Source organism: Haliaeetus leucocephalus, unplaced genomic scaffold (assembly GCF_000737465.1).
Source record: "Haliaeetus leucocephalus isolate CR32 unplaced genomic scaffold, Haliaeetus_leucocephalus-4.0 Scaffold897, whole genome shotgun sequence".
Taxonomy (NCBI): domain Eukaryota; kingdom Metazoa; phylum Chordata; class Aves; order Accipitriformes; family Accipitridae; genus Haliaeetus; species Haliaeetus leucocephalus.
In genome coordinates this window covers 1845300-1855613 of record NW_010973333.1, presented here as the reverse complement: position 1 = coordinate 1855613, position 10314 = coordinate 1845300, and the positions used below count along the sequence as shown (strand labels likewise).

The window sequence follows — 10314 nt, the reverse complement described above, 5'->3', positions numbered from 1 at the left end:
TGGGGGGGCTGCTGCGGGGACAATTAACTCAGCCCAGCCAGACCCAATACAATTGCTTTGTCTGCTTGCAGCTGAAAGATCCAAAGAGGATTCGAACTTGTCAAAATTAATTTTGGTATCATTGTTACTGGTAATTTCTGCTCTAGCATCACGGCTGCCGAGGGATCTAAGAACTGCAGACCACGTACCATGAAATACCCGAGGTAATTCCAACTCTGCATCATCGAGCAGCCTGGTGTTCCCAGGTTTAAGCTACGCTTAACTTCAGAAGGATTTACGCAGGACAAAATCAGGATCCATTTTGCAAATGTTCTGTTCCTTGTCACCCTCTAATCGAGGTCTAGCCATGTTCGGAGACTTGCTGACAGCCTAGGGCAAGAAGTGGGAACAGCAGAAGAGTTCTGCTCTTTCTCAGGGTTTCTGCTCCGGCAAACCAGAGCCAGAGGCCAGGTGCCTGCATCACAGGTGCACTCATGACATCTTGAGGCAAGATGTTTTGCTTGCTCAGCCTTCTTAGAAGATTCCTGTGATGCTCGTCAAGCCAAGTGAAATGTATCTCATGCGGACAGTCCTTAACGGCACCACTAGGTTACGCAGTAAGTGAATGCTAGGGAGGCTGTGCTCGTTCATGGGGTATGCGTCCATCTGGAATTCCTCCTAGGCTAAGGCAGTTCCTCCAACCAAACCAAACCAAACCAAAAAAATAAAATCACAGAAATGCTACAATTTCTAAAGCTAAACCCAATCTCAACAACTATTTAAGTGTTCATATAAGTATAAATTATAGTGTATATATAGTATATAAGTATAAATAAAAGACTACCTGGTAGAACATTGGCTAACGAGAAGCTCTATTCGTAGCCACCGGTAGTCTGACGACCGAGGGGACAGCAGGATGAACACCGCTCTTGCACAAAACCCCACAGTTATTCCCCGCTCAGGTGCTGCTGAACAACGTTCTCCCGTACAAGAGATGTACAGGTACCAACAGCCGCACGTGGTGCCTATGTACCGTAACACGTGGGGAAGAATTCCAAGTATTCTTAAAGATAGCAGAATCCAGGAGGCTTTTTGGTTTTGTCTATGTAGTACCAAGAGGAGGCTGAAAGAAACTGGCAAAGGTAAAGAAGCTCAGTATAAATGATTCGGTTTTAATATAGAGGGTGACAGAGAAATTCCTATCCCAAGGACACACTTTATGGGGAATCAGGGCAGTTTCACCAGGCCTAGATGTCTCAAAGGAAGAGCCTGTTGGCAGCCTGGGAAACTCAAACACTATAAATCACCAGGACCAGGTGCTATTTTTACAAGAACTCTGAAATAAATGTGAAAAAAAAATAGGGATACAGCTAAGAATTTGTCCATTACCATTAAAAATACCTCCTGCTCTGGACAACTGCTTGTAGCTAAAAAAAAAAGGTGCAGTTTTAGAGGAAACTGAGATACTTTCATAGCGTAAGGTAGCGCCTTTCTCAGGCTACTTACTTGATGCCTGAATAAGCATAAAATAACGGGATCACAGTATCACAGCTCTGTAAGTAACCTGTATGTTCCAAGCTGCTAGTATTGCTTGAACAAAATAAAAATTACAGATACTCCAAGAACCGTGAAGAAGTCCTAAAGTTTAAGCCTAATTTGGAAATGGAGTAACCACTCCTCAGAAGAGGAAAAATGGTGTAATTTTTCTGATCAGGATAGATTATTTGAATTATCTTCAACCCAGAACAGGCTCTTATCAATGCCACTAATTGGTGAGGGAGATTGTAAACCCTCCTGTCAAAAAACCCTGAAAAAGCCTCTTCAAACATAGAAAAAAGAACACAGTTTGAGGGCAGACTGAAGGAGGGAAGAGGTGAATCCCCTTGCTGGTTGCTGAACAGCCATGAAGTTCTTTAATGCTGCTAGTTGCTCCCTGCTTTCCCTTTTCAGCAGCTTTAGAGAAAGTAGGAGCATAAAGCAGTTTAAAGCCACCTTTACTGGTGCTCTCTTTAGCAACAAAAGCCAGAACTTTGGCATAATAGAGGTCTGTGATGCAATTCACAAATGTTCAGTTATCTCAGTGTTCATCTACTAGAAACATAAGGTATTCCTTTAGTAAGCTTTAATGGGTACTTATATTTATTGTATGCTCATTTTACTGTTACTTCAGGAAACATCCCAGGAAAAGAATATGGAACTTGCAAGGAACTGCACAGTTAGTCCAATAAAAGCAAATTCCAGTACCCTTTGAAATCCTACCTGCAGCTTGCTTTCATGTGCTAATGGTAATAGTTATCACTGCCAACAACCTTTGAACAAAACTGGTTTGTGACTTCTATTCTTTTTTGCACATATCCTTGATTTAACAAGAAAGATGGGGAACATCTGTGGGCAACTTACCACTGGGCACTTCTTCGGAAGCAGGAGATACGAACTTGAATCCCCTCGAGCTTCTGAAACCCACGTTTTCAGTTTTGTGGAAGAGTCCCCTCGCCTTGAGATTGCTTCAGCCAGTTTCTTAAACCCTTCCGATGGATTTTAAGAAGTCATAGCAATCTTTAAGCAGCTCTTTGGTCTTTCCCCGACTTTCCCATTCCCCCTCTTCGACCACAGCATGTATCCTTACCCTCTGTTGTTTTTGCCAACTGCTCTAAAATATCTGATTACAATCGACTTCTTTATGTGTACCAAAAGGGAAAGGGAAAAAGAAAGAGAGACCTTGAGCACTTTGGCTTCCTAGGCATCATGCTAGTCTTCTGTTCTGTGGTGTAGTAGAGGATTAATTCTCCCATCGGTTTCTCTACTCTTGTTACAGCTATGGATTTTTAGCCACAAATCCAGTCCTTCAAATGAAGATGAGCTTTTATAACTTAGGCCATACCTGATGCAGAAAGAGATCACCTCTGTATTGTTTATCTCAGAGCAGAAGATCCTGTGCCTCTGAGACAGAGTTCTTCCTGGAAACGTTCCTTGGGTCACCCATTTCCACCACAGTGCCTTTTAAGCATGGGTATGTCATCAGATTCTAGACAATAACTGCCTGCATACACTCATACAGTACCCACAGCATTCCATCACCACACGGATATACAGTGACCACTGCAAGGCAGATTTTAGGTTCCCTTTACAAACAAACAAAAAAGCCAGAATACCTAATACATGTCCTTCAATTTTCCAGTATTTTAGACACTTATTTCTTTTGAAGAACAAGGTTTTTGGTTTCTTAACACATGGGAGAAAAACAAACTGGAAGTAAGCAGCTAGCTGCATTGGTAGCAGCTTAAGCCACATGCAGAAGAACAGATTAAAGCAAAGCAAACATGAATAAAAAAATCCCAAGCTTCTTGGTAAAACTGTACCTCATTAAATAGCAGAAGCTCTCATATACATGTCTGCAAGAGAGTCTCAGACATTAAACAAGGCTGGAGCCTGTACGTGGCTAGTTCACTGCTAGCTTACAAACGTTTATGTTTTAAAATCCATTACCTGCATTCTTGACAGAAGTTTATCTAAATACTTTGCATTAGCCAGGCTGCAGATGTGATATTAAAGTATGCTAGTCTTAAATTTTGATCACAGGGACAAAGTACCCTTTCTACATTTTCACTGCAGCTCTTTAAAAATAAGCTTCTATAGACATTAAGAAACTGAGTGCAGATACTCTACGTAACCAAGCTTTGACATTTATCTAATACACAAGGGGGATAAAAAACTTGATTCAAAGGTAATTTTTTTACAAGTGCACACATTCCCCCCTCCCCCCATTTTCTTTATTGGTTATATGGGAATGAAAAAAAATAGCTTGAGTGCAGCGAATTGCTGAATTCAAGCAGAATTCACTTTTCTGGAACCTCCACAACAATCCAGCCAACAGGGGGCTGTCTGGCTACACCATGTCACCGAATCTGCAGCAAAACACTTTCTCTGAGCACACAACCTACCAGCCATGCACGCTTCCTAAAACTGGCTGTTGCACAGGTCATTTAACAGATTTCTTACCTCCAAAACAGTAGAGGTCTTTTTCATCTTTTTTCTGATGCTACTGGAAATTTCTTATTTTTGTGTCTGAAGTTTCATTATACATAGATGGATAATATAGTTTATATATTTGTTGGTACGTCTGCAAATAACAGATATTGCTTACTGGAAAAGAGGGAGACTTTCACATTCTCTTGATGACAGGAAAGGTGTGTCACAGCTGTTTCCATATGCTAAGCAGCTGTATCTGTATGAGCATTTTTGTGTTAGTTTCATATATGGATAGCAATCTTCGGTAGAAGGAAGGAGGTAGACCAAGAAGTTGTTAGCCCCTTTGATACTGACTTAAAGAGCAGATAGGCAAAATCTGTCTGTAGGAGTATCAAGAAAGGAAGAATATGGCCCTGAATATTCCTTACATTGGTTTTAAGAAATGGAAATTAACTTTAATACTGGACTGCCATTCTTGAGAGCAAAGGGAACTTTTCCTTGGTGCCAGCACTGTTGCTCACACAGCAAGCACATTCAGCTGGCCGAGCTTACCAAAACCAAACCCAAAGTCATTCAGTGAAACCACCATGGAAATATCAGAGCCAGGCTAATACTGAAGGAAACAGGAAGACTCTGTCAGTCCCAAACTTGTCTGGCTTGAGAATCACAGGACTGCAGAACCATAGTCATATATTATTGTTGACTATTCTAGCTGGTCCAATAATATAATCCTTGAAGCTTTTCCTTTGCCTTTATTTCAATAAAATATTAAAAATGTATATACATTGGAGACTTTATATTCTACAATTTATGCCTTATACAGCTCAAATTTTAAAATACTTAAGTTTTTTTGGAGTATTTTATGAGAGATTCCAAAATGTTTTACTTTTAAAACCACTTTAAAGCGTAAAAGCTGCTGACAGAAGGTTCCTTTATAGGTAATAAAGCCACGCGCTTGCCCTGCAAAAACCATAGGGAAATGTGAAACTTTCTATCCATGGCTGTCTCCTATGGCTATAAACAGCAGAAGAAAACATTACAGATACATTATTCCCATCTCTCAACAGAAGCTAAGTAAGTCAGCCTCTAGCTACTCAGCACTGCATACTTAAGATTGAAGATTCAAACTGCTATAATTCATTTGTTAATTTCAGAACTTTTGAACATAGGGTTCAAATTTTACATTAAGAGACGGAAGCAATATTAGGTGAATTTCATTTGATTTATTAACACAGAGCTATTACAAGTGAATCAAATGTGGAAAAAAATATTGAGTTGTTGCACGTGAGAGCCATTACATAACTTCCAACAGAAATAAACTGCTTAATTTAGAGTGAAAAAGAAATACCCCAGTGATACTAGCCCCCTCACAGAAAGATGAACAATGTCATTTGTGGCATGGCATTTTCTCCATTATTTTTCTTATTTCTGCTTATAGTTAAACATTTTCTTCCGACACACACTCACAACTGCCACCTTAGAAAGGAGGTTCACATATATCTCAGACATAAGTTTTCCTTCAAATACATTTTAAGCTTTTTGTTTGTCTGTTTTAAGAAGAATTGCTACTTCTGCTTCAAGTTAAACTGTGGTAAAATAGTAGCTCACCACTTCAGATATATTTCTATCAATCATTTCTTGTGTCTTCTATGACAAGAGATTGTCATGAAGAACATAAGGGGAGTCTGAACATTTCAAATTCCAATCATTACTGCTAGTATTGCTACCTGATTAGGAGATACTTCCCCCAATACTTAACGAGATACCACTATTAAGGGAAAAGTGGAAACATTTTCACATGTCTATATCTGAATATCAAGTACAGAACCACTCTCACTCAGTAAGTGTGCCATATGCAGCACCAAGAAAACTGCTTTTGAAACTTGATGAACGATGGCCTGTAGAAGTCCTAAACGCATACGTGTAAGTCACTTTACATTTTAAAAGATCTGCTGTTTACCACTGTACATAAGAATTTAAGTGTTACAATTTAACTAGTTCATTCTTTCTGCAACATAGTTCTTTACAGGTAAATCTGTTGTAAAATATGTTGAAGTTCAAACATGAACACTACCTTTAGTGTATAAAAGATTTTGCAGAATATTTAATGTGTTGCTCATGAAACCACATTCTAAAAATAGGACAAACAAGTGTTTAATAGTAATAGCTAAATATGCAAAATGAATCAATGACAAGATAGGAGACAAATCAGAGTATTTTGGAGCTCACAGGACTGTACGAATAGACCATGAATCAACAACATGGAAACTTGGTTTCTCAGCTTGAGCTGGCAGCAAGGAAAATTGATTGCAGATCTGGTCTTTAAAAGATGCACAATACTCATCTCTTTCTCTGAGATCAGAGTTAATAAATGCCACAGAAAATTCCATAAGGAAATGCATTACTGTAGTACAGCTACTAAATAAAAGTGGTTTTTAAACAAACAAAACCCAACAGCCCTTCAAGGTAAGTGTCTATTACCCCTATGTTAAATGTGATATGGAGGCGTAGAAACTATAGTATGCAACAGTTTGAGGTACCCTAAGAAGACAGAAGACTGTCAACAGACATGTTACACGGTATTTTAATTCAAATGGCAACTCCCAAGAAGCTCAGCTGCAAATGTGAACAGCCAGTGTTTCTGTCAGCTGTGAGGGTCTTAAGTCACCCCCTGAAGTGAGGAACACCAGTACTATGAAAACAATGGCCTGGTAACTTGTTTAGCATCATATAAGAATAAGGGCAGAAAAAGAAAACATCATGTCCAATTCTTAGGAATTCTCCTTTGACACAACCATGAAGACATGGCTGCTTCTACTCGCAGTCTTCTGTTCCATTGCCTACAGAATTTTCTACGAATTTCTGCAGCACCTATCAGACTTCTTGCTTGCACAGCCCACAAACATCTTCCCTGGCTCTGCACCACACCAGGTCAATCCTATCATTAGATTAAATATTCTGTATGATCACAAAGACTGCTTCATAGTACACTAACACAAGGGGGCAAATGAAGATTGCCGAATCTTAAAGCAGGAGCTATCTATCTTCTTAGTGTTTCATTTTGTGATCTTCATATTCTCTTTACAGTTTAGTTATTAGGTTGTGTTTTGGTTCCCCCCCCCAAAAAGCATTTCCCCCTTTGAGTTCCAATTCCCATTTGTGGAAGTAAATATTTTAACTAAGACGATGAGAGAACTGAAGCATCTTTCACATGAAGAAAGGCTGAGAGAGCTGGGAGTCCAGCCTGGAGAAGAAGAGGCTGGTGTGTGTGTGATCTTGAAGTTTATAAATGCCTGCTGATGGGGATAAGGGAGAGTAAAAAACATAGCCAGGCTCTTCTCAGCTGTGTCCAGTGACAGGACAGGAGGCAACAAGCACAAAATTCTACCTGAACAGGACAGGTTGCAGAGTGTCCATCCTTGAAGATACTCAAAACCTGACTGGACACAGCCCTAAAAAACCCTGCTCTGCCTGACCCTGCTCGGATTAGATGATCTCCAGAGGTCCCTTCCAACCTCAAATATTCTGTTATTTTGGGGTTCCTTTTCAGGACCAAATTAATGAAGTAGCTGAGAGCACTAATAAGGTTGCCCTCTTCTGTGTGGAATACAATGAGGGGGATGAAACTGACAGTGATTTCACAGATGACAGCAAAAGCTACTACTTAACAGTCTGCATTCCCTTCTGGATCTGAAGTGCAGAGTGCTCTAATGAACGTTAGGAGTGATCCAAGGTGTGCAAGCCCCTTTCCCCCAAGACTGACTCCTCTTTGCCTCAGGCCAGATCCCTTCTCTCAGGCTGCTGCTTCTTCCAATTTCAAGAAACAAACAAAACCCCCAAATCTTTGCTCAACCTGGACAGAAGTTTCCCCCCGCCCTTCCAATTTTCCAGTTCATCAGATCTGTCCTTCCCCATCAGTTCTCAGCTCCAACCTTTCAACATTAGATTTTTAGACACACTCCTCTCACTAGTTGTCTTCGCTCCTATACAGCTACTAGTCTCAGTTTATTTTCAAGCAGGCCTATCTTTTCTTCTCCTTTTATATGAATTAAGCATCTTTCTTCCCCCATACAGTTCCTAAGCCTAGCAGAAAATAAGCACCTGAACTGAAAACAGCGAGCCTTCCTTTCTTGCATCAGGCACCATCCTTAGGACCCCAGAGCTGCAATGCAGAGGGAGTTCCATTCAGCCATGGGCTATGGCACTGCCCATGCAGGTAAAACCCTGGAAAATACAATTGCTAATATTATTTAAGGCAACTGTAAACCATGCAAGAAATATGACATTCTTTTCAAAGATTTAGGAACTGAGTAATTTGAGTAAGCCTTCATAAGCACTTGAAGTACTTGACGTACACAGACAGGAACTTTGGTTCCTCAGTTGAGCTCTGGTTCTGCAAATGCTCAAATTGTATTTTCATCTTGTCAATAAACTGTTACAAGCTGCTAGGGCCACCAAACAAGGTAGTCCAACCTTTCCCCTTCTGCTTCTTCCCACTCCCTGCCATCCCCTGCCTTGTGAACCAGAAGGAAGCAGTCTGTTTCGCTGTTCACATGAAGGCCTGCACTGGCACAATGAAGTAGTCAGGAATAAATGGTTTGGCCACTGGACTTTGACAAAGCCACGCAAATAGACTTACTTGTTGCATGTTCTCAAATCTTTCTGATCAGCTCTTTAGATTCACATCTACTCATAGAAGTACTGGTAAAAAAGCCTAGATACATTAAAATATTAGGTCTACAAGAGTAACAGGATGGATGGCGCTCTGCAAGCACCATGGTCTGCAGTGTGCTAACAAAAATCAGTGACCATTAAAGGGAGGGAAATAGTGGAAGAATAATGTCTCTTTCTTTTATAACCCACAGAGTCTGGTCTTTCCAAGCATTTCTAAGTTTCCAAATGGCTGAAATGTATGTGCAGGTCTTTAGTATTAAGCAGTTACAGACTAACAAATATACTGCCACTTAAAGAAGCCTCAGTGAGAAAGCTATCCAACTTTGAGCCCGATAGCATATTTTTTTTGAGTAGTCAACCTCATTTTGGCCACATATCTTAAGAGACCCATAGTAGGTAAATGTACACACAGAAGTGTTTACTTTATGAAAAGCTGTAGGCTATCTAATACTGCACAGCTTTACTATTGAGAACCACTCAGGAGTGAACTAAATTGGAAATTTTAGCCATCGGTAATTTCACCAGTTCAAATCCATAGCAGAGGCAGACAAGAAAAGTGTGATTTTTTTACCAGCACATACACCAGGCTGAAATTCTATACGGTCACATAATGCAGATTTATGAATTATAACAACTTGGATTCATATTCATCTACGTCATGTTTGTACCTGTGCAGCTGCACCAGTAGCAGGCCTGTGAAGCCTGAAGTCAAAACAAATCCCCAGTGCAGATAAGCTTTATTCCCTCCTTTTAAAACATCTATATGATGTATAAAGTTGAATCTGTGAGCACTTATTTGAAGAAGGCATGTGTATTTTAATGGTAGAATATAATGGGGCTAATAAAATGAGATTAGCAAGTGATACTGAGTCATGATAGTGAAGAAAATAATATCTTAAAAGGAAACACATTTTCAGATCTTGACTGTATCTAAAATTAGTGACATTTACATAACCATTAGTCTACATTTGACTCACCACACAGTTCTTGCATGCAGCTTTTAAAAGGAAAGAAGCCCATGTAATTTCCATTCTCACTGCAGCGATTTCAATCATCTCAATGAAAAATTCCCCTGCAAGAGAAACATCTTAGTGGAAGATGAGAAAAGAAAATTAGTAAGTTCACAGTCAGATACATAGTTTAAACTTCTAACCGTAAAAATGTTACCTGTCTATAGACACAGTGATTTAAGAAATGAAGTGTTTAATAATTTTTGTTAAAAATTTTGGAAGACACTTTCACTTTATGTGCTCCCTTTGCTAAAAACATGACAAAACATTTCCCAGTTCCATTCATTAAGAAAATGCTGCAAAAATGAACACACATTTTTAAGGGTTTTAATAAAGAAATACTGACATTTAAAGTAACACCATTTTAATAATTTTTTTATATATATAAACACACTTACCAAAGGATTGTTAGACACGTGTAGCTTGAGATGGCTCCTTTAATAAACTCAGCTTTCATGTAAACCAATGAAAGTTATATACACGTCTATTCTATATTTAACATTAGATACTATGAAGTCCTAAATATTGTTTCTGAATAGATGAAAATACAAACATAAGCCAAGAAAGTGTTCATAAACAATCAACATATAAATTATAACAACAAAAAGGCATCAGGAAATACACAAAACGTCCTTTTTTATGACTCACATGCAGAAGAGGCTAGCCTTACTTCACCAGAACA

General features: G+C 39.3%; 1 long non-coding RNA gene across 3 annotated transcripts in view; it reads right to left on the bottom strand.

Annotated features, from left to right (window-relative positions):
- Positions 1 to 10314, bottom strand: part of LOC104841589 — a 10728-nt gene continuing 414 nt past the window's right edge. The window contains exons 1-4 of one of the 3 annotated variants that reach the window (XR_775381.1): positions 10031 to 10283; positions 4124 to 9694; positions 2861 to 2976; positions 1 to 1102 (exon numbers count right to left, since the gene is read on the bottom strand). This is a non-coding gene — a long non-coding RNA (uncharacterized LOC104841589). Of the gene's footprint in view, positions 1103 to 2860; positions 2977 to 4123; positions 9877 to 10030; positions 10284 to 10314 lie in introns of those variants that run through there. The other 2 variants (XR_775382.1, XR_775380.1) reach the window with 2 other exon arrangements.